General features: G+C 39.9%; 1 protein-coding gene and 1 pseudogene across 1 annotated transcript in view; one reads left to right on the top strand and one right to left on the bottom strand.

Annotated features, from left to right (window-relative positions):
* Window positions 1–20100, bottom strand: part of KCNAB1 (potassium voltage-gated channel subfamily A regulatory beta subunit 1) — a 444529-nt gene that overhangs the window by 396858 nt on the left and 27571 nt on the right. The gene's annotated exons all lie outside the window — the stretch shown is intronic.
* On the top strand, window positions 9140–9263 carry LOC133255266 (small nucleolar RNA SNORA70; annotated as a pseudogene).

Below are 20100 nucleotides of genomic sequence, written 5' to 3' on the forward strand. Positions count from 1 at the left end.
TGCTTCTTGGAAGAAAAGCTATGACCAACCTAGACAGCATATTAAAATCAAAGATATTAGTTTGCCAACAACAGTCCATAATTTTAAAGCTATTCTTTTTCCAGTAGTCATGTATGACTACTGAGAGCTGGACCATAAAGAAAGTTGAGCGCCAAAGAATTGATGCTTTTTTAAAAAAATTGATTATTTTGAGCTGCAGTGTTGGAGAAGACTCTTGAGAGTCCCTTGGATGGCAAGGAGATCAAACCAGTCAATCCTAAAGGAAATCAGTCTTGAATATTCATTGGAAGGACTGATGCTGAAGCTGAAGCTCCAATACTTTGGCCACCTGATGTGAAGAACTGATTTATTGGAAAAGACTCTGATGCTGGGGAAGACCGAAGGCAGGGAGAAAAGGGGATGACAGAGGATGAGATGATTGGATGGCAACACTGACTCAATGGATATGAGTTTGAGCAAGCTCCAGGAGTTGGTGATGGACAGGGAAGCCTGGCATGTTGCAGTCCATGGGATCACAAAGAGTCGGACACGACTGAGCGACTGAACCAAACTGGTGCACTTAAGATTCTGACTCTAAGCTCCCTAGGAAAGTAGCATTCCTTGCAGAGTATTGCTTTAAGGATTTATTTATGTCTTGCTGCTACTGTTGCTAAGTCGCTTCAGTCGTGTCCGACTCTGTGTGACCCCATAGACGGCAGCCCACCAGGCTCCCCCGTCCCTGGGATTCTCCAGGCAAGAACTCTGGAGTGGGTTGCCGTTCCCTTCTGCAATGCATGAAAGTGAAAAGTGAAAGTAAAAGTGAAGTTGTGTCCGACCCTCAGCGACCCCATGGACTGCAGCCTTCCAGGCTCCTCCATCCATGGGATTTTCCAGGCAAGAGTACTGGAGTGGGGTGCCATTGCCTTCTCCGATTTATGTCTTGGGCTACTATTAAATACAAATGGATAGTATAAAGATTTAAGCATACAATAATTAGTTTAACAATATAGCATGATAGTAAGTCATGTAAAATTATTTTATATGATATAGTTTAAAAGTGTTTCATAGAACACTCATTCCTAGTGGGAAAGAAATGACAGTTGAAGGAGCACTTTCATTAATCATGAAATTAAGTGCTTCTTTCAATAAGATTTTCATAGAAATGTGAAGAAAGCAACCAAGGCACCTTGATTACTAAAACTGATCTGGGAATTCTTATTTACCTGCCTTCCATTTATCAGTACAAGTGTCTGTGAAGCAAATAGAGATTAAGGTTCTGGTGATTCTGCTGTTCTCCAAAGAGGACAATTTTGCTGTTGTCTTCAAGATGATTTCTTACCAGTATCTCCAGCATCATGTTCATGCTGATGTTATGAAAGGCAAGTATGTATACTTGTAAAATTCCATTATTCAATACATGTTGATATATGCACTCTCTTTTGCCAGAAATACAGTAGACACTAAATTTGTATTTACCTATTGAATGAATAAATGAATGACTAGATGTGGTAGGTACTCTGCAGGACTCTATGAAGAATGCTTAGATAAATATGATTTACTGTATATTAGATATTTAAAATATGCTTTTTAATATTTTTACATCTCTAAATTAGAATGCTTCTTATAGTCAATAGTCTTAAAATTATAATAGGCAATATAATTTTAGGATTTTATTTTATTTTTATTTATTTTAATTGGAGGCTAATTACTTTACAATATTGTGGTAGTTTTTGCCATACATTCATATGAATCAGTCATAGGTGTACATGTGTTCCCCACCCTGACCCTCTCTCCCACCTCCCTCCCCATCCCATCCCTCAGAGTCATCCCAGTGCACCAGCCCTGAGCACCCCGTCTGTGCATGCATTGAACCTGGACTGGCAATCTGTTTCACATATGGTAATACACATGTTTCAATGCTATTCTCTCAAATCATCCCACCCTCGCCTTCTCCCACAGAGTCCAAAAGTCTGTTCTTTACATCTGTGTCTCTTTTACTGTCTCGCATATAGGGTCATTGTTACCATCTTTCTAAATTCCATATAGAATTTAACGTTATTTTCCAAATAAACGTTATTATACTATATTGGTGTTTTTCTTTCTGACTTACTTCACTCTGTATAATAGGCTCCAGTTTCATCCACCTCATTAGAACTGATTCAAATGCATTCTTTTTAATAGCTGGGTGAAATTCCATTGTGTATATGTACCACAGCTTTCTTATCCATTCATCTGCTGATGGACATCTAGGTTGCTCCCATGTCCTGGCTATTGTAAACAGTGCTACGATGAACACTGGGGTACATGTGTCTGTTTCAATTCTGGTTTCCTTGGTGTGCATGCCCAGCAGTGGGATTGCTGGGTCGTATGGCAGTTAGTTCTATTTCCAGTTTTTTAAGGAATCTCCATACTGTTCTCCACAGTGGCTGTACTAGTTTGCATTCCCACCAACAGTGTAAGAGAGTTTTTTTTCCTCCAAACCCTCTCCAGCATTTATTGTTTGTAGACTTTTTGATAGCAGCCATTCTGACCAGCATGAGATGGTACCTCATTGTGGTTTTGATTTGCATTTCTCTGATAATGAGTGATGTTGAGCATCTTTTCATGTATTTGTTAGCCATCTGTATGTCTGCTTTGGAGAAATGCCTGTTTAGTTCTTTGGCCCATTTTTTGATTCGGTCACTTATTTTTCTGGAATTGAGCTGCATGAGCTGCTTGTATATTTTTGAGGTTAATTCTTTGTCAAATGCTTCATTTGCTATTATTTTCTCCCATTCTGAAGGCTGTCTTTTCACCTTGCTTATAGTTTCCTTCGTTATGCAAAAGCTTTTAATTTTAATTATGTCCCATTTGTTTATTTTTGCTTTTATTTCCATTACTCTGGGAGGTGGGTCATAGAGAATCCTGCTGTGGTTTACGTCAGAGAGTGTTTTGCCTATGTTTTCCTCTAGGAGTTTTATACTTTCTGGTCTTACATTTAGATCTTTAATCCATTTAGAGTTTATTTTTGTGTATGGTGTTAGAAAGTGTTCTAGTTTCATTCTTTTACAAGTGGTTGACCAGTTTTCCCAGCACCACTTGTTAAAGAGATTGTCTTTTCTCCATTGTATATTCTTGCCTCCTTTGTCAAAGATAAGGTGTCCATAGGTGCATGGATTTATCTTTGGGCTTTCTATTTTGTTCCATTGACCTGTGTTTCTGTCTTTGTGCCAGTACCATACTGTCTTGATGACTGTGGCTTTGAAGTATAGTCTGAAGTCAGGCAGGTTGATTCCTCCAGTTCCATTCTTCTTTCTCAAGATTGCTTTGGCTATTTGAGGATTTTTGTATTTCCATACAAATTGTGAAATTATTTGTTCTAGTTCTGTGAAAAATACCATTGCTTGCTTGATAGGGATTGCATTGAGTCTATAGACTGCTTTGGGTAGTATATTCATTTTCACTATATTGATTCTTCTGATCCATGAACATGATATATTTCTCCATCTATTTGGGTCATCTTTGATTTCTTTCACCAGTGTTTTATACTTTTCTATATATAGGCCTTTTCTTTCTTTAGGTAGATTTATTCCTATGTATTTTATTCTTTTTGTTGCAATGGTGAATGGGATTGTTTCCTTAATTTCTCTTTCTGTTTTCTCATTTTTAGTGTATAGGAATGCAAGGGATTTCTGTGTGTTAATTTCATATCCTGAAACTTTACTATATTCATTGATTAGTTCTAGTAATTTTCTGGTGAAGTCTTTAGGGTTTTCTATGTAGAGGATCATGTCATCTGCAAACAGTGAGAGTTTTACTTCTTCTTTTCCAATCTGGATTCCTTTCATTTCTTTTACTTCTCTAATTGCTGTGGCTAAAATTTCCAAAACTATGTTGAATAGTAGTGGTGAGAGTGGGCATCCTTGTCTTATTCCTGACTTTAGGGGAAGCGCTTTCAATTTTTCGCCATTGAGGACAATGTTTGCTTTGGGTTTATTATATATAGCTTTTATTATGTTGAGGTATGTTCCTTCTATGCCTGCTTTCTGGAAGGTTTTTATCATAAATGGATGTTGAATTTTATCAAAGGCTTTCTCTGCATCTATTGAGATAATCATATGGTTTTTATCTTTCAATTTATTAATGTGGTGTATCACATTGATTGATTTGTGAATATTGAAGAATCCTTGCATCCCTGGGATAAAGCCCACTTGGTTATGATGTATGATCTTTTTAATATGCTGTTGGATTCTGTTTGCTAGAAGTTTGTTAAGGATTTTTGCATCTATGTTCATCAGTGATATTGGCCTGTAGTAATGTCTCTTTCTTAATGATACACAAATTAACAATACAACTTAACAATTGACGGTCTTTGATTTGATGATTTTTTGGTCACATATCTGAGAGAACATGGCTTGTACAAAAATCTTGGACTTGTAAATATAGAAGAAAGCTTAGAGGGCATCTTGTTCAACCTCTCTCGTTTAATAGACATCAAAACTGAAACCCTAGGAGATCAAGGCCCAAATAATTCAGCTATTTCATAGAAATGCTGAAACTAAAATACAGTTTTCCTGACTCTTGACTGAATATATCATACCACATTACTTGACATGATAAAAATTTCATAAATAATCCCAATCTGCACTGACATTTTTTTCTTTTGGTTAAAAAACTATTTGGTTTTTTAAAGCCTATTGTTTTTTTATCAAAGGTATCAGAACTTACATATTTCAATGAATTTTTCTTCAAAGTAAGCATCTTTGAAAATTAGATGCTTTTATTCTATTGATATCATAACACAAAACATCTCTGGGATTTGTTTGATGTCATCTTCAGAGAAAGTTTATCTATTAGAAAAGAAATCAGCCTTCTTACTTAGAACAGTAGTACTGTTACTTCCTAGGGGGCATTTCAGAAATTTGCAGAAGATTGTAACAACAGTGACGTTGCCACTGACTTTTAGTGGATATAAGTCAGGGACAAGCTTGTGCCTAATTTTTATTGAAAGCTCCCTACTTTTCCATGCCCTACTCCTTTAGTCTCTGTAAAAAGCCTTACATGCCACCAGCTGCCGACATCCCAGCCCAGGTTGACATCCCAGCTTGTACTTCCACACCCTACAGGGAATATATCCACAGAAGAGTCTGTGCATGCCCTCCAGGCAGGGAATTCTAGAATTCTGGATATGCGGGGAAGATGGTCCAGAAAAGAGGGGGCAGCTGGATGGTTGTATCCTTTGGATTCCAAGGACTCTTTGCTCTCTTGGGGTCAGAGTAGGGTCCTGAGCTGCCTAAGGCAGTGCTGGTCATGCTTCCCTGCAGGCACATTCCAGCACAACCAAGAAGGGCCTGTGTCCTGACAACTCCCAAATGTTCTGCCAACTAAATCACTACAAATATAAACTGGTTCATAAAAATCCTAAAAAGTCTTTATAAGATGTTAGTCAAAAAGCCCAGTCTTGTAGAAGGACTTTATTTGGGAGAAAGAAGCTTATTTGGAATAAAGGGTTTGTCATAAAACTTATTGACCAGTTTATTCACTGTACACACTCTGTCTGCCAATTTCAACTATTCAGTTGTCTGTACAACAGTGCAGTTGGCAAGAAGCAAACAAACTATTTGCAAACAACTAATAGATGAAGATTTGAAAGCCTTTTAACAGATTTAAAACCACATCAATAGTACTGGGATCTCACTGAATTTCATTAATTAGGGTTGTTTCAAAATATCCCATTATATTGCCTACTTATATACACATACTTTAAATTTTTTCTAGTGCAATGATAAAAGTAACATATCAACATTATTTATTTTGGGATTACCTACTACTTTGCAAACTTACTCTGTTACTGCCCCTCTAATTCTACCACACGATTTCTTTTGAGGTCTTTATATCACATTCCTATTTCTTTTCAAATGTATTATCTGCTCCCCTTGCCTATGGAAAGCTAAAACCTCCAGGGCCTTTGTCGGTACTGGAACCTGATGTGGCCTCCACAGACCACAGGACCACATGGCAGGAATTATTGTGCCACCTCATTTCTATTTCTCCTACATTATACCACTGAGAATGATTTGTGTACTACACTAAAAGGTATTAAGCCCAGCATGTTATTTGCCATATTACATGTTCTCATGACTCCTGTGATTTATCTTGGCACATTACCTCTATTTCAAGTAAGTCGTTTCCCTTTCTCTTATATATGTATCACTGAACATCTGCAAATGGGAAGAAATGAGGGAGGTAGACTCCAGCCAGAAGCTAGGCCATCCAAACAATTCAGTTCCCAACATCCCAATAGGCTTTCTTTTGCACATGAGCATAAACTAGGAATCCCTCACCCCTTTCCAGGAATCACTCTGAGATCCAGAGGGAGGAAAGGCCTTGAGATAATACAGTAAACAGTTTACCAATTTAACAAGATTTGAAATTTCAGTTCAAAAGATTTGAGTTCAGTTCAGATCAGTTCACTCAGTCGTGTCCGACTCTTTGCGACCCCATGAATCGCAGCACGCCAGGCCTCCCTGTCCATCACCAACTCCTGGAGTTCACTCAGACTCACGTCCATCGAGTCAGTGATGCCATCCAGCCATCTCATCCTCTGTCATCCCCTTCTCCTCCTGCCCCCAATCCCTCCCAGCATCAGGGTCTTTTGCAATCAGTCAACTCTTTGCATGAGGTGGCCAAAGTATTGGAGTTTCAGCTTCAGCATCAGTCCTTCTAATGAACAAACAGGACTGATCTCCTTTAGGATGGACTGGTTGGATCTCCTTGCCATCCAAGGGACTCTCAAGAGTCTTCTCCAACACCACAGTTCAAAAGCATCAATTCTTCGGCACTCAGCTTTCTTCACAGTCCAACGCTCACATCCATACATAACCACTGGAAAAACCATAGCCTGGACTAGACAGACCTTTGTTGACAAAGTAATATCTCTGCTTTTCAATATGCTATCTAGGTTGGTCATAACTTTCCTTCCAAGGAGTAAGCGTCTTTTAATTTCATGGCTACAGTCACCATCTGCAGTGATTTTGGAGCCCCCCAAAATAAAGTCTGACACTGTTTCCACTGTTTCCCATCTATTTCCCATGAAGTGATGGGACCAGATGCCATGATCTTTGTTTTCTGAATGTTGAGTTTTAAGGCAACTTTTTCACTCTCCACTTTCACTTTCATCAAGAGGCTTTTTAGTTCCTCTTCACTTTCTGCCATAAGGGTGGTATCATCTGCATATCTGAGGTTATTGATATTTCTCCAGGCAATCTTGATTCCAGCCTGTGCTTCTTTCAGCCCAGGGTTTCTCATAATGTACTCTGCATATAAGTTAAATAAGCAGGGTGACAATATACAGCCTTGACGTACACATTTTCCTATTGGGAACCAGTCTGCTGTTCCATGTCCAGTTCTAACTGTTGCTTCCTGACCTGCATATAGGTTTCTCAAGAGGCAGATCAGGTGGTCTGGTATTCCCATCTCTTTCAGAATTTTCCACAGTTTATTGTGATCCACACCGTCAAAGGCTTTGACATAGTCAATAAAGCAGAAAGATGTTTTTCTGGAACTCTCTTGCTTTTTTGATGATCTAGCAGATGTTGGCAATTTGATCTCTGGTTCCTCTGCCTTTCCTAAAACCAGCTTGAACATCTGCTGGTTCATGGTACATGTATTGCTGAAACCTGGCTTGGAGACTTTTGAGCATTACTTTGCTAGTGTGTGAGATGAGTGCAATTGTGTGGTAGTTTGAGCATTCTTTGGCCTTGCCCTTCTTTGGGATTGGAATGAAAACTGACCTTTTCCAGTCCTGTGGCCACTGCTGAGTTTTCCAAATTTGCTGGCATATGGAGTGCAGCACTTTCACAGCATCATCTTTCAGGATTTGAAATAGCTCAACTGGAATTCCAGCACCTCCACTAGCTTTGTTCATAGTGATGCTTTCTAAGGCCCACTTGACTTCATATTCCATGATGTCTGGCTCTAGGTGAGTGATCACACCATCATGATTATCTGGGTCGTGAAGATCTTTTTTGTACAGTTCTTCTGTATATTCCTGCCACCTCTTCTTAATATCTTCTGTTTCTGTTAGGTCCATACCATTTCTGTCCTTTATCAAGCCCATCTTTGTATGAAATGTTCCCTTGGTATCTCTAATTTTCTTGAAGAGATCTCTAGTCTTTCCCATTCTGTTGTTTTCCTCTATTTCTTTGCATTGATCGCTGAGGAAGGCTTTCTTATCTCTCCTTGCTATTCTTTGGAACTCTGCATTCAGATGCTTACATCTTTCCTTTCCTCCTGCTTTTCACTTCTCTTCTTTTCACAGCTATTTGTAAGGCCTCCTCAGACAGCCATTTTGCTTTTTCACATTTCTTTTCCATGGGGATGGTCTTGATCGCTGTCTCCTGTACAATGACATGAACCTCCGTCCATAGTTCATCAGGCACTCTGTCTATCAGATCTAGTCCCTTAAATCTATTTCTCACTTCCACTGTATAATCATAAGGGATTTGATTTAGGTCATACCTGAATGGTCTAGTGGTTTTCCCTACTTTCTTCAATTTAAGTCTGAATTTGGCAATAAGGGGTTCATGATCTGAGCCACAGTCAGCTCCTGGTCTTGTTTTTGTTGACTGTATAGAGCTTCTCCATCTTTGGCTGCAAAGAATATAATCAATCTGATTTCAGTGTTGACCATCTGGTGATGTCCATGTGTAGAGTCTTCTCTTGTGTTGTTGGAAGAGAGTGTTTGCTATGACCAGTGCGTTCTCTTGGCAAAACTCTATTAGCCTTTTTCCTGCTTCATTCCGTACTCCAAGGCCAAATTTGCCTGTTACCCCAGGTGTTTCTTGACTTCCTACTTTTGCATTCCAGTCCCCTATAATGAAAAGGACATCTTTTTTAGTGTTTAAAACATCTTGTAGGCCTTCATAGAACTGTTCAACTTCAGCTTCTTCAGCGTTACTGGTTGGGGCATAGGCTTAGATTACCGTGATATTGAATGGTTTGCCTTGGAAACGCAAACCATTTTTGGAGATCATTCTGTCATTTTTGAGATTGCATTCATGTACTGCATTTGGAAAGGGTATTCAAAAGTGGGAACTGATCATCTGTTTTTGAAAACTAAAACAATTATAGATCAGAAGTACAAAGGGAAGCAAAGCATAAATACAAAAGTAATGTTCCTCTGTAGCCAACTAAGCCAACCGTGCTCTTTTCCCCATGGGAGCCCAGGGTGCAATGGCCTCAAGCAGCCTCCCCAGTGGTGCATGCTGCCGGTATAACCTTCCTAAGTGACCTGAGAGACAAGCTTCTTGAGTGAACATGCATGTCTGATCTTGTGCTGTCCCAAATCTAGGCTTCAGACATGTATGTGGGGTACCTTTGGAAAGCCCTAGGCACAGTGGCCAAGGTCTACTTTGGCCAAGTCATCATGTCCATCCACACCAAGCTGAAGAACAAGGAGCATGTGATTGAGACCCTGCTCAAGACCAAGTTCAAGTTTCCTGGATGCCAGAGGATCTACATCTCCAACAAGTGAGGATTTACTAAGTTTAATGCAAAAGAATTGAGGACATAGTGGCAGAAAAAGGGCTCATCCCAGATGGCTGAGGAGTCAAATACATTCTTATAGTGGCTCCTGGACAAATGGTGGGCCCCACACTCATAAGAAACTTGGTGCTATTCCCTTCTTACTCACACCCAACATTTAAGTCATACTTTCCTGTCCAAAAAAAACAAGTAATGTTAAAGACAAACATTGAGCATACTCCAGGAGATAGTGAAGGACAGGGAAGCCTGGCATGCTGTAGTTTATGGGGTTGCAGAGAGTCGGATTTGACTTAGTGACTGAAAAACAACAAAGATAAACATAAGTGAAAACATGAAACATGTTAAACATATTCCAAAGCAATTGCTCAGAAGAGGAAAGCTGGATGCAACATAGAAGATCTGTAGAGAAGTTCTGATGTTTTTAATAGAGTCAACTTCATGCTAGATTTTGTTAGTTAGGAGCATGAACTCACAAGAAACACAAAGTCCTCCTAATTGTGGGAATTTCTCCCACCTCAGTCCCCTCTATTCTGTTCACCTAAACTCTGGCTCCCCTTTCTCTTGACTCTCCAAGCTGAGACCTTTGGTGCACTGACCACACACAGTATCACATGTGTGTGTCCACCAGTGACCAGCTAAATGATCAATCTGTCTGTGATCACAGCCCAGCTTACAGTATAATACTGCAGTCATCCGTCTGCTCTCCTTAGGATCTCCTTTCGGGTTTTAGACCACATCAGGTCAGTTCAGTTGATTACCCATGTCCGACTCTTTGCAACCCCATGGACTGCAGCACACCAGGCTTCCCCGTCCATCACCAACTCCCAGAGCTTGCTCAAACTCATGTCCATCAAGTCAGTGATGCCATCCAAAAGTGTAAACAGCAGCACAATTTTTCAATTCTTCCTACTTAAGCATTTGTAATCTATTTCTATTTAATATACAGGTATAATTCACTCTCCCTTTTGTTGGGCTAGCTACAGAAAGAAATGGAATTGTCTTAAAGAATCAGTGGCATAAAAAATAGGAAGTTTTAGTGGGAAAGGTCCTATGAAAGGAGACCTGAGTCCTAGATCCAGCTCCCTTGCTAAATATATACTATGTGACCCAAATCATGCTAAACATCTTCCTGGACTTGGGTAGAGCAAGCACCCTAAGCAACAAAACCCAGCAGTAATGTTTTTCTCCCTTAAAAACACTCTAACTCCTTTATAGATCTTTTATGTTACATTCACCTTTCTTCTTCTGGGCAAATGAACAACTCACATACTAGGTATCATGCTAGAGGCCAGGAAAGCAAAATGGTTATGAACATGGTCCCATCCCATATATACTTTCAAATCTAGTGAGAGAGATGGCCATTTGTGCCAATAATTACACACAGAAGCAAGTGGAGAGGAACACAGGTGGAAAATGATCAATTCTTTTCAAGAGAGTGGCCTCATTTGAGGCAGCGAAACCTTCCCTGCTCATGTACAGAATGATGTGAGGCTCAAATGGGACACTGTATGTGAATGAACTTTGAAAGTTGTAACTCTCTCTCTTCTTCTGAGGCACTCATCTTACGTTTCCTGTCTTTCTTATCTGGTCACATCTAAACTGTAGTGTTGGGTAAAGTGTCAACAGACAAAGGGGCGGTACGGCAAGCCATATTTCATATTTCACTACTTTTCCAGATTAATTCACCATATTTAGGTAATAGATTCTGAAAAGCAATCCTCCCCGCAGCCAATGGGTTAAGAACCAGTTCAATCTGAGAGCGATAATATGCAAGATGTTGCAGGCTAGATGCTCAGCATTGACTTTTGTACATTAGTATGCATCAAGCAACCCCTCAGTGGGAAGACAGGGTAACAAGTGATGAATCACCTTGTAGATCATAAGGTTGTATGCACACTAAATGAATCTTTGTACTGTGGCATCTATGCAACGTTTGGCCTTGATTTATAATTCAGTACAAAGTTTGTCATTGCTGCAAAAGGGTAATGAAATAACAAGATAAAGTTGAGTTAAAAGTGCTTTCTCATCTAAATGTCTACACCCAGCAAAAAGTTATGGCTGGATCTGAACCGACAAGAATAAAGGAAAAAAATCATATTTCTCTTTCCTTAATTTTAGGGTTCAGCTGGTGCCAGAAATCTGTTCACTGTGGTGATTTAATCACCAAGTTCAAATAATACTTCTCATTGGCTTGAAAAATAGCTGGACACAGGGAGTAGCATAAAGCAAAATGCTTTTGGTGAGGCACATTCTGACATCTTCTCCATAATAGAGTTTTATTTTCAAATTACTGAATCAACCTCAGTGACAGGTAGTAATTTGATACTTAATGATCATTATTCTTATACTTTCACCACAAGGTTGGCATGATGGCTAACCAGAGTCCCCATGACTTGGCTTGGCTCAAAATAGGGGGCTATATAAAAAAAATTTTAATGACACAGTTCATTTGAAAATCTGAAAGAAATCCATAAAAGCAAAGACAATCTTAAGAAGTTTAAGTCTGAGAGTCTTATCTTGAGTTGCTATTTTAATGCAGAGCTATTCCATTGTATGATGGAAATGTTCTGTATCTTCAGTGTCCAACACAGTAGCCATTATCCTCATATGGGTATAAGCAGTTAAATTTGGCTAATGCTACTTGAGGAACTGAATTTTAATTTAATGTTAAATTAACTATAACTTATTTGGAGAAGGAAATGGCAACCCACTCCAGTATTCTTGCCTTGAGAATCCCAGGGACGGGGAAGCCTGATTGGGCTGCTGTCTATGGGGTCGCCCAGAGTCGGACACGGCTGAAGTGACTTAGCAGCAGCAGCAGCAACTATAACTTATACAGCCACAGGTGACTGAAAATGAAAGTGTTAGTCACTCAGTCGTGTCCAACTCTTTGCAACCCCATGGACTGTAGAGCATGAGGCTTCTCTGTCTATGGGATTCTCCAGGCAAGAATGCTCCAGTGGATAGCCATTCCTTTCTTCCTGACCCAGGGATCAAACCCAGGTCTCCCACATTGCGGGCAGATTCTTTACCATCTGAGCCACCAGGGAAGCCACAGGTGACTGGTGGCTACCATGTTGGATAGCATGTGAATTCTGTTCTTAAACACTATTTAATAACCCACATTTAAACTCAAGTATTAAAAGCAGTTTTCTAAACTACCTAATTTTTCTGCAATGAGTTACTAACTTCAGAGTGCCTAAGTTTTGTGAATCCCATAATTGACTTTGTAAAATGCTTTTCCTTATTTTTCTGATCTTATTTCTTAAAGCAGTGTCAATAGGGATTCTGGTTTCCTTTGGTTTAAGTCTGAAGCAGCTAATCATATAAAAGAGATGAAAAGTTGTTTTACTTACTGGGAGCTAGCAAAGTAGGCAGACTCCCTGGCTGTTTCAAGGTCAAGCCATGTGTGTGTGTGTTTTTATTTTAACCAAAGGATGCCATGATGCTGCCTGGCAAACAGCTTCATGTTGAGTCACCAACCTAATGATCTGAAGGAATTTCACAGATACCACATATCTACGAGGGATGTTAACAGCCACCCTATCAAGTAAAAGACTCCATGTCTTAATAACAGTTATGATTCTCTCCAATTTGACTCTGAATTGCTGCAGACTCAGCTGAACATACAATGAAAATAAGGCAACAGTCCTCACAAGATGGTCAGGAGAGAGATGATTGAAAGCAGCTGATGGGATGTTTTGAGAGCTAGTTAGCCTTATTAGAGTCTAGCATAATAGTTTGCATGTAGCAGGTGGTCAAAATTATTAACTGATTGTTTCATAATTGTAGACCTAAAATTGGAAGAAATGCCAGATTTATATATTACACAAAGATAAACAGATATAGCATTATTGCTACTATATGCTCTTTTTTGCTTAAAAGCATCCAGTATAAATATATCCTAAATACACAATCCTTTCAGTTCGGCTTCAAACAATGTTTAAAAAATCATGTGATGATTTCAAGTGATGAAAACACTTCAGATGCGAGCTTTCTAAAGGCTTCTTTTATGTGCCCAATGCTGAAAATCAGGTATCCCAAGCACACTGTTCTAATGTTTGTTCTAAGGTTAGTGAGTTCTTAGAATGCTTTCAAATCTAAATCAAAAACTCATGTGTCACTGTAAGTAAATGGTTAGTAGTGTCTTTATAATACAAGTAGTCAGAGCACAATGATTTTTATAGATAAAAGTAGACATACCTTGCCAATAATTCTTCACTCATTTTTATCTGGTCTCACATATATAGATATTTCATAGGTATTTAATTCAAAGATCAATCATTTTATGAAAAGTGTGAAGCTACAATGTTTTGTTTCTGTGGACTAGCCTTCAGAGATTATGCAAAGAAATCCATTTGTGAGAAGAATTAAAACCTTTTTCAAAATGTATAGACGGCTAGATTCAAAAAGAACAAAAGTGAAATATTTTAGTTAGATCTAAAAACAACATGAAATGAAGGGGATAAAACCTCCCTCTAACTGGCACACCCGTGTTAGGAGTTTGGCAGTCAGATAACATTCTTTTTCTTGCTATCAGTAATCTGGGGAGGGTGGGGCAGGGGTGAGGGGTATCCTGTGTGTGTGTGTGTGTGAGACTAATGACTCCATATTTCAGTTCGATTATCAATAAAAGAGTTGTTAACAGTACTATGAGACAAGAAAGACAAACAGGTAGTAAAAGGCTACAGGTTTGATTTGGTTTGGTTTTTTACAGGAAGTAGAAGGTTGCAATTGGAGGCGACAGAGGTAGTAACAGTTGATTCCAGAGATTTGATGTGAGCTCCCCAGCGCCAGACTGCACGCACCAAGCCCTCAATTCCTGTTAAAGAGACGTGGGCCAACATTAGAGGGAAGTCTTGAGCTTCTTAAAAGTAATGTACTGAGGTTTATTCTCAGTTAACAAATAGTAGTGAAGAGATAATTGCCTGAAGAATGCAGTGGTTTAAGGAGCTGCTTTAAAGTCAGACAAGGGAGAAAAGATCTGCTGGTGCAGTGGTGCTCTGTGGTGCTTCTTATCCTGTGAATGAGGATGTAGATGAGTTAAGTGATTCTGTGGAAGCACTTTAAAGACAAGAGAGCCATGAGCAGTAGCTGCAGCTGTGGAGCACTCCCTGTCTGCCTCCTTCCTGAGGCAGAGTGCGATGCCTCCTTGGGGGCCTAATTAGATCCGTGAGTGTTTTCCCTTCCAGACATGTGGAAATGAAAACCAGGATGCAGAGAATTAAACTATACCAGAATAGATCCCGCTCACGGCACCTCCCAAATCATTCAGTCCCTGCTTTCTTCATTCCTTTCCATGCCCTTCCTTATGTCTTCAAGCCCTCTCACCTAGATTATTAAAATAAATTTGTATCAGTTTCTTGTACACAGTTCTTCCAAAAATACCTTTTAAGGATGTCAATTTGATCTTGTTATTTCTTACCTAGGAATGCCTCAATAGTTTTTCATGGCCAGCTCCTCCAATGACCTATTTCTTTCCTGCCTCTTACACTCTTCTTTGAGCTCTCTCTCCTTACCCAGAAGGTTTGCTGGGGCAAGGAGAGAGAGGAGAAGAAGCAAGATAGAGAAGAATAGGTGCCTGCTCCTGAGTTCTTCCTATGGTATATGTTTAATAGTTGTAACATTATTTCATTTTCTCCATAACCCTATGGAATAGGTATCACTATCTCCATTTTACTGATAAGAAAAGTGAACGGGAAGAAGGGATAAAATAGTGTAAGTCATCTACTTTGTAAGACTTCCAGAGCTGTCTCCAGAACTTGTTTTACAACCATCACTTCTGGTTCTTCAAATATACTATTCCTTCTGTATCACATGTTCCCTCAACCTTCATCTTGAATCAAATATTATACTCTTATTCATCCTAAAAAATCCTGTGCATGAAACAACTCTAGTTATTCTTGACTCTCAAGAGATCATTCATCATTTGTTCTACTCTAATCTAATACATTATAACTGTGTTTTAAACCGCAACATTGCATTTGTCATGCCAGATTCTGATTGTCTGGTTGACGTGACTGTTTGCCCTACTAGACTGCTCTCAGAGTTGCTTGAAGCCAGGAATCATGTTTTTCCCTTACTGTGTGCTCAGCGACTGGCGTACTGCATACAGCACCAGTATGGTGCTCAGTCAATCTTTGTTGATTTGAACAACTGTGTTGTGCAAAGAGTAAACTGGTAGATAGAAAGCCGTTGGTTAAACTCTTAACTAGAACCTAACAAACCATCTATGTGAGTATTAGCAGATTATTTAACTTCTTCATGTCTCAGAAAACTTATTTGTAAGATTACTGAAGGAATTTGGGGTGAGATACTAAGTTATCTACAACATCTCCTCAGATTCTAAAATCTGTACACTTACTCTTTACATACAGTGTGTGTGGAAGGAAAAGTACTGTAATCAGACACAAGATGAAACACAGCATTTGTAGAATTGCACTTGCTGAACAGTTGATGGAACTTAACTGTATTTATGAGGCAATTGGTGGGTGGGGTGGCTAACCATCTTATAAATAAACCACTTTATGAGTTTTTAATGTGTTCCTTATTAAAAATGCATTACTTTCCATACTAAATTAAATAGCATTTGAAGCCAATGTTTCTTTTTTTACCTTTATTTAAATGAGATTTCTGCTTGCTTTAGTTATATGATTAAGTAGCAAAAGCTACTTGAGATGCAGACTAATAAAGGAAAATATCCCTTTAAAGATAAAAAAAGGATTTTAGAGCAAGAGGAGAACTAAGAAACAGATCCAAGTTCAGGGAATGGAGACAGCTCACAGGTGGTTAAAAGTGGAGTAGCCTCATCCCCAATTTCCAGATACTTGACTAACTGGAAACTTACTGCTATGATCTCTTTGCCATTCCAGCTTAGGATTCATTGGTTCCCTCTAAATATGATCAGTAGAGAATATGGTCAACACACGCAATTGATACTGCCTCACCATAATGGACTTCCCTTTTCTCATATCAAGAGTAGTCTGCCTTTCCATCCTCCATAAGGGGTTGAGCATGAAGCTACAGAAGTCAGGTAGCTTCTTCCATCACCTAGATCTGGGAAGTGGTCCAGAGTGGACAGGTCATCCACTCAAAACCAAGGTTAATGAAAAAAATGGAACTTCTAGGAAAAGAAAGCTACTCTTTCCTTCTTTCCTTCTAGAAGTGAATGAGAGCTTTGTCATCCATCTTGAAGAGGAGAGAAGAACTTGAGGCTGCCACAGACCATCATATGGAGCTGACGTGGAGCCATAGCGAAAAAGAAAAACACGAATGCGAAGAAAGAGAAACTAGATCCTGTCCACAGTGTTTGTACCTTAAATCTACCCTTCCCTGAAGTTTTCCCTATCTCTGGACTTTTTAATTATGTGTGGCAGTTAGTTTTCTTTATTACTTAAGCCAGCTTGAGATATATGTGTGTGTGTGTGCATGTGTACATATATATATCACAAGTAACAGAAAAGCTAACTGATAGAAATGGTCTATGCTGTTCAAGGTTATCTACAGAATGGAAGAATTTTTGTAGAATGTATTTCAATGTCTTAACTACACAAAAGGCCTAAACATTTTTCCAGGTTAAATTCAGAACAAGAATCTTTATCTGTAAACCTCACTACAGATTAGACTACTGAATCTCAATATTTGTTTTAGATCCAAGGTAGCTCAAAAAAGAAATTCAAAAGCATATATCTTAAATTCTTAAAACCTAATTTTAATTTTCCTTCCTTTTATAATAGTAATGCAAAAATTTAGAAATGAAAAATAGAGGAAGGAGGGAAAATCATATACATTCTTATCACCTAAAATTTACAACTCCTAATAGTTGGTTGTTTTTCCTTCGAATATTTTTGCTATGATTTTTTCCTTGATTGAGCCCATTCAGGTTGGTAAATGTAATACCTATTTGTCTTGATTTAAAAAGTGAATCAGTCAGTCAGTTCAGTTGTAGCTGACTCTTTGCAACCCCGTGGACTGCAGCACGCCAAGCTTCTCTGTCACCAACTTCCAGAGCTTGCTTAAACTCATGTCTGTTGAGTCGGTGATGCTGTCCAACAATATCATCCTCTTTCATCCCCTTCTCCTGCCTTCAATCTTTCCCAGCATTAGGGTGTTTTCCAGTGAGTCAGTTCTTTGCATCAGGTGGCCAGAGTATTGGAGTTTCAGCTTCAACATCAGTCCTTCCAATGAACACTTAGGACTAATCTTCTTTAGGATGAACTGGTTTGATCTTGCAGTCCAAGGGACTCTCAAGAGTCTTCTCTAACACCACAGTTCAAAAGCATCAGTTCTTTGATGCTCAGCTTTCTTTATAGTCCAACTCTCACATCCATACATGACTACTGGAAAAACCACAGCTTTGACTAGACAGACCTTTGTTGGCAAAGTAATGTCTCTACTTTTTAACATTCTGTCTAGGTTGGTCATAGCTTTTCTTTTAAAAAGCAAATGTCTTTTAATTTCATGGCTGCGGTCACCATCTGCAGTGATTTTGGAGCCCTAAAAAATAAAGTCTCTCACTGTTTCCGTTATTTCCCCATCTATTTGCCATGAAGTGATGGGACAGAATGTCATGATCTTTGTTTTTGAATGTTGAGTTTTAAGCCAGGTTTTTCACTCTCCTCTTTCACTTTCATCAAGAGACCCTTTAGTTCCTCTTTGCTTTCTGCCATAACGGTGATATCATCTGCATATCTGAGGTTATTGATATTTCTCCCGGCAATCTTGATTCTGGCTTGTGCCTCATCCAGCCAGGTGTTTTGCATGATGTACTCTGCATACAAGTTAAATAAGCAGGGTGACAATACACAGCCTTGACGTACTCCTTTCCCAGTTTGGAACCAATCCGTTGTTCCATGTCTGGTTCTAATTGTTACTTCTTGACCTGTATACAGGTTTCTCAGGAGGCAGGTAAGGTGGTCTGGTATTCCCATCTCTTGAAGAATTTTCCACAGTTTGTTGTGATCCACATAGTCAAAGGCTTTGGCATAGTCAATAAAGCAGAAGTAAATGGTTTTCTGGAACTCGCTTGCTTTTCCTATGATCCAACAGATGTTGGAGATTTGATATCTGGTTCTTCTGCCTTTTCTAAGTCCTGTTTGAACACTGGGAAGTTCTTGATCTACATGCTGTTGAAGACTGGCTTGGAGAACTTTGAGCATTACTTTGCTAGTATGTGAGATGAGTGTAATTGTGCAGTAGTTTGAACTTTCTTTGGGATTGGACTGAAAATTGACCTTTCCAGTCCTGTGGCCACTACTGAATTTTCCAAATTTTCTGGCATATTGTTAATAAGTGACCTTCTGGTCAATATGAAACAGTTAATTGATGTGGAATATCCCCTCACACACACACACACACACACACACACACACACTCCAGGAAAAAGTATTTGCTGAATAAAGTGTAACAAAATAGGAGAGAACAAGATGACAGAGGGGTAGGTAGATGTGGAGTACATCTCTCTCCACAGATACATCAGGAATACACCTTCAGACACAGGAGTGCATGCAGAATACCAGCTGAGAGCAGACAGAAGTACCTGACCAGCAGAAAAGAATACACAGACCCACACAAAACTCGGTAGGATGAAGGAACTAGGGGGAAAGACAAGAGTGTTAGTAGGGCTGGACTTGCCCTCGGTGTGTGGGGGACTGAAGCAGGGGTCCAATCCCCACACTGGGCAAATGTCTGAGTCAAAGGAGAAACATTTAAGGCTGAGCAGCCTAAATGGAATGAGAATCAGACAGTCCTTGCTGCAGCCATACATACCCCAGATGCAGACCCCTGGAAGGTGCAGCAGCTGGGAGCTGGAGTTTAGGGTTTATGGAGCAATCCCAGGGAGAGGGGCTGCTGTTAACTGCCGAGAGATGGATCAAGGGGATGTGAGGGAGGAGACTGGTGGGAAATGCCTGTGGAAGAAAGCCAGGCAACCATGGAAGCAAGGAGATACTGCTGAGTCACGCGTAGAGGATGGAGCCATCACCATAGCCTCTCTCCCCCAAGAAGCCAGCACTGGCAGCTGAACAACAGAGATGCTGGCCCATCAAAAGCCTGATGCACTGAACTACAGAGTAGGATCCCACCCAGGGCACTCCTTTAAGTGCCTGATGTGCCAGGCACATCAGGACCCCAGTCAGGGGAGCCCCTCTATGTACCTGATGCCTGAACAACAGAGAAGGACCCTAGGCAAGGGAGCCCTCTAAATGCCTCAACGGGCAGAGCTATGAAGAAAGACTGGCCAAAGAGGCTTTCTGATCACCAGCTATAAGAGGCTCAAGAGAAGACTTTGATAGGGCCATAACTCCTGTGGTGGAGGCATTCTGTGTCCCTGCACACTTGGCGCCACCAGGGTCCCCGCAAGCCAAGCAACCGCACCACCTTCACGCTCAACTCTCACTGGGGCAGAGCTGCCACAGGCAAGGAAAGTCTTGTGTCTATGCACACAGGGTCGCTTCAGTCGTGTCCAACTCTTTGCGACCCTGTAGACTGTGGCCTGCCAGGCTTCTCTGTCAGGGACGGGGGATCTTCAGGCAAGAATACTAGAGTGTATTGGCCAATACTGGTTGTCATACCCTTCTGCTGCTGCTGCTGCTAAGT

Source organism: Bos javanicus, chromosome 1 (genome assembly GCF_032452875.1).
Source record: "Bos javanicus breed banteng chromosome 1, ARS-OSU_banteng_1.0, whole genome shotgun sequence".
Lineage (NCBI taxonomy): Eukaryota > Metazoa > Chordata > Mammalia > Artiodactyla > Bovidae > Bos > Bos javanicus.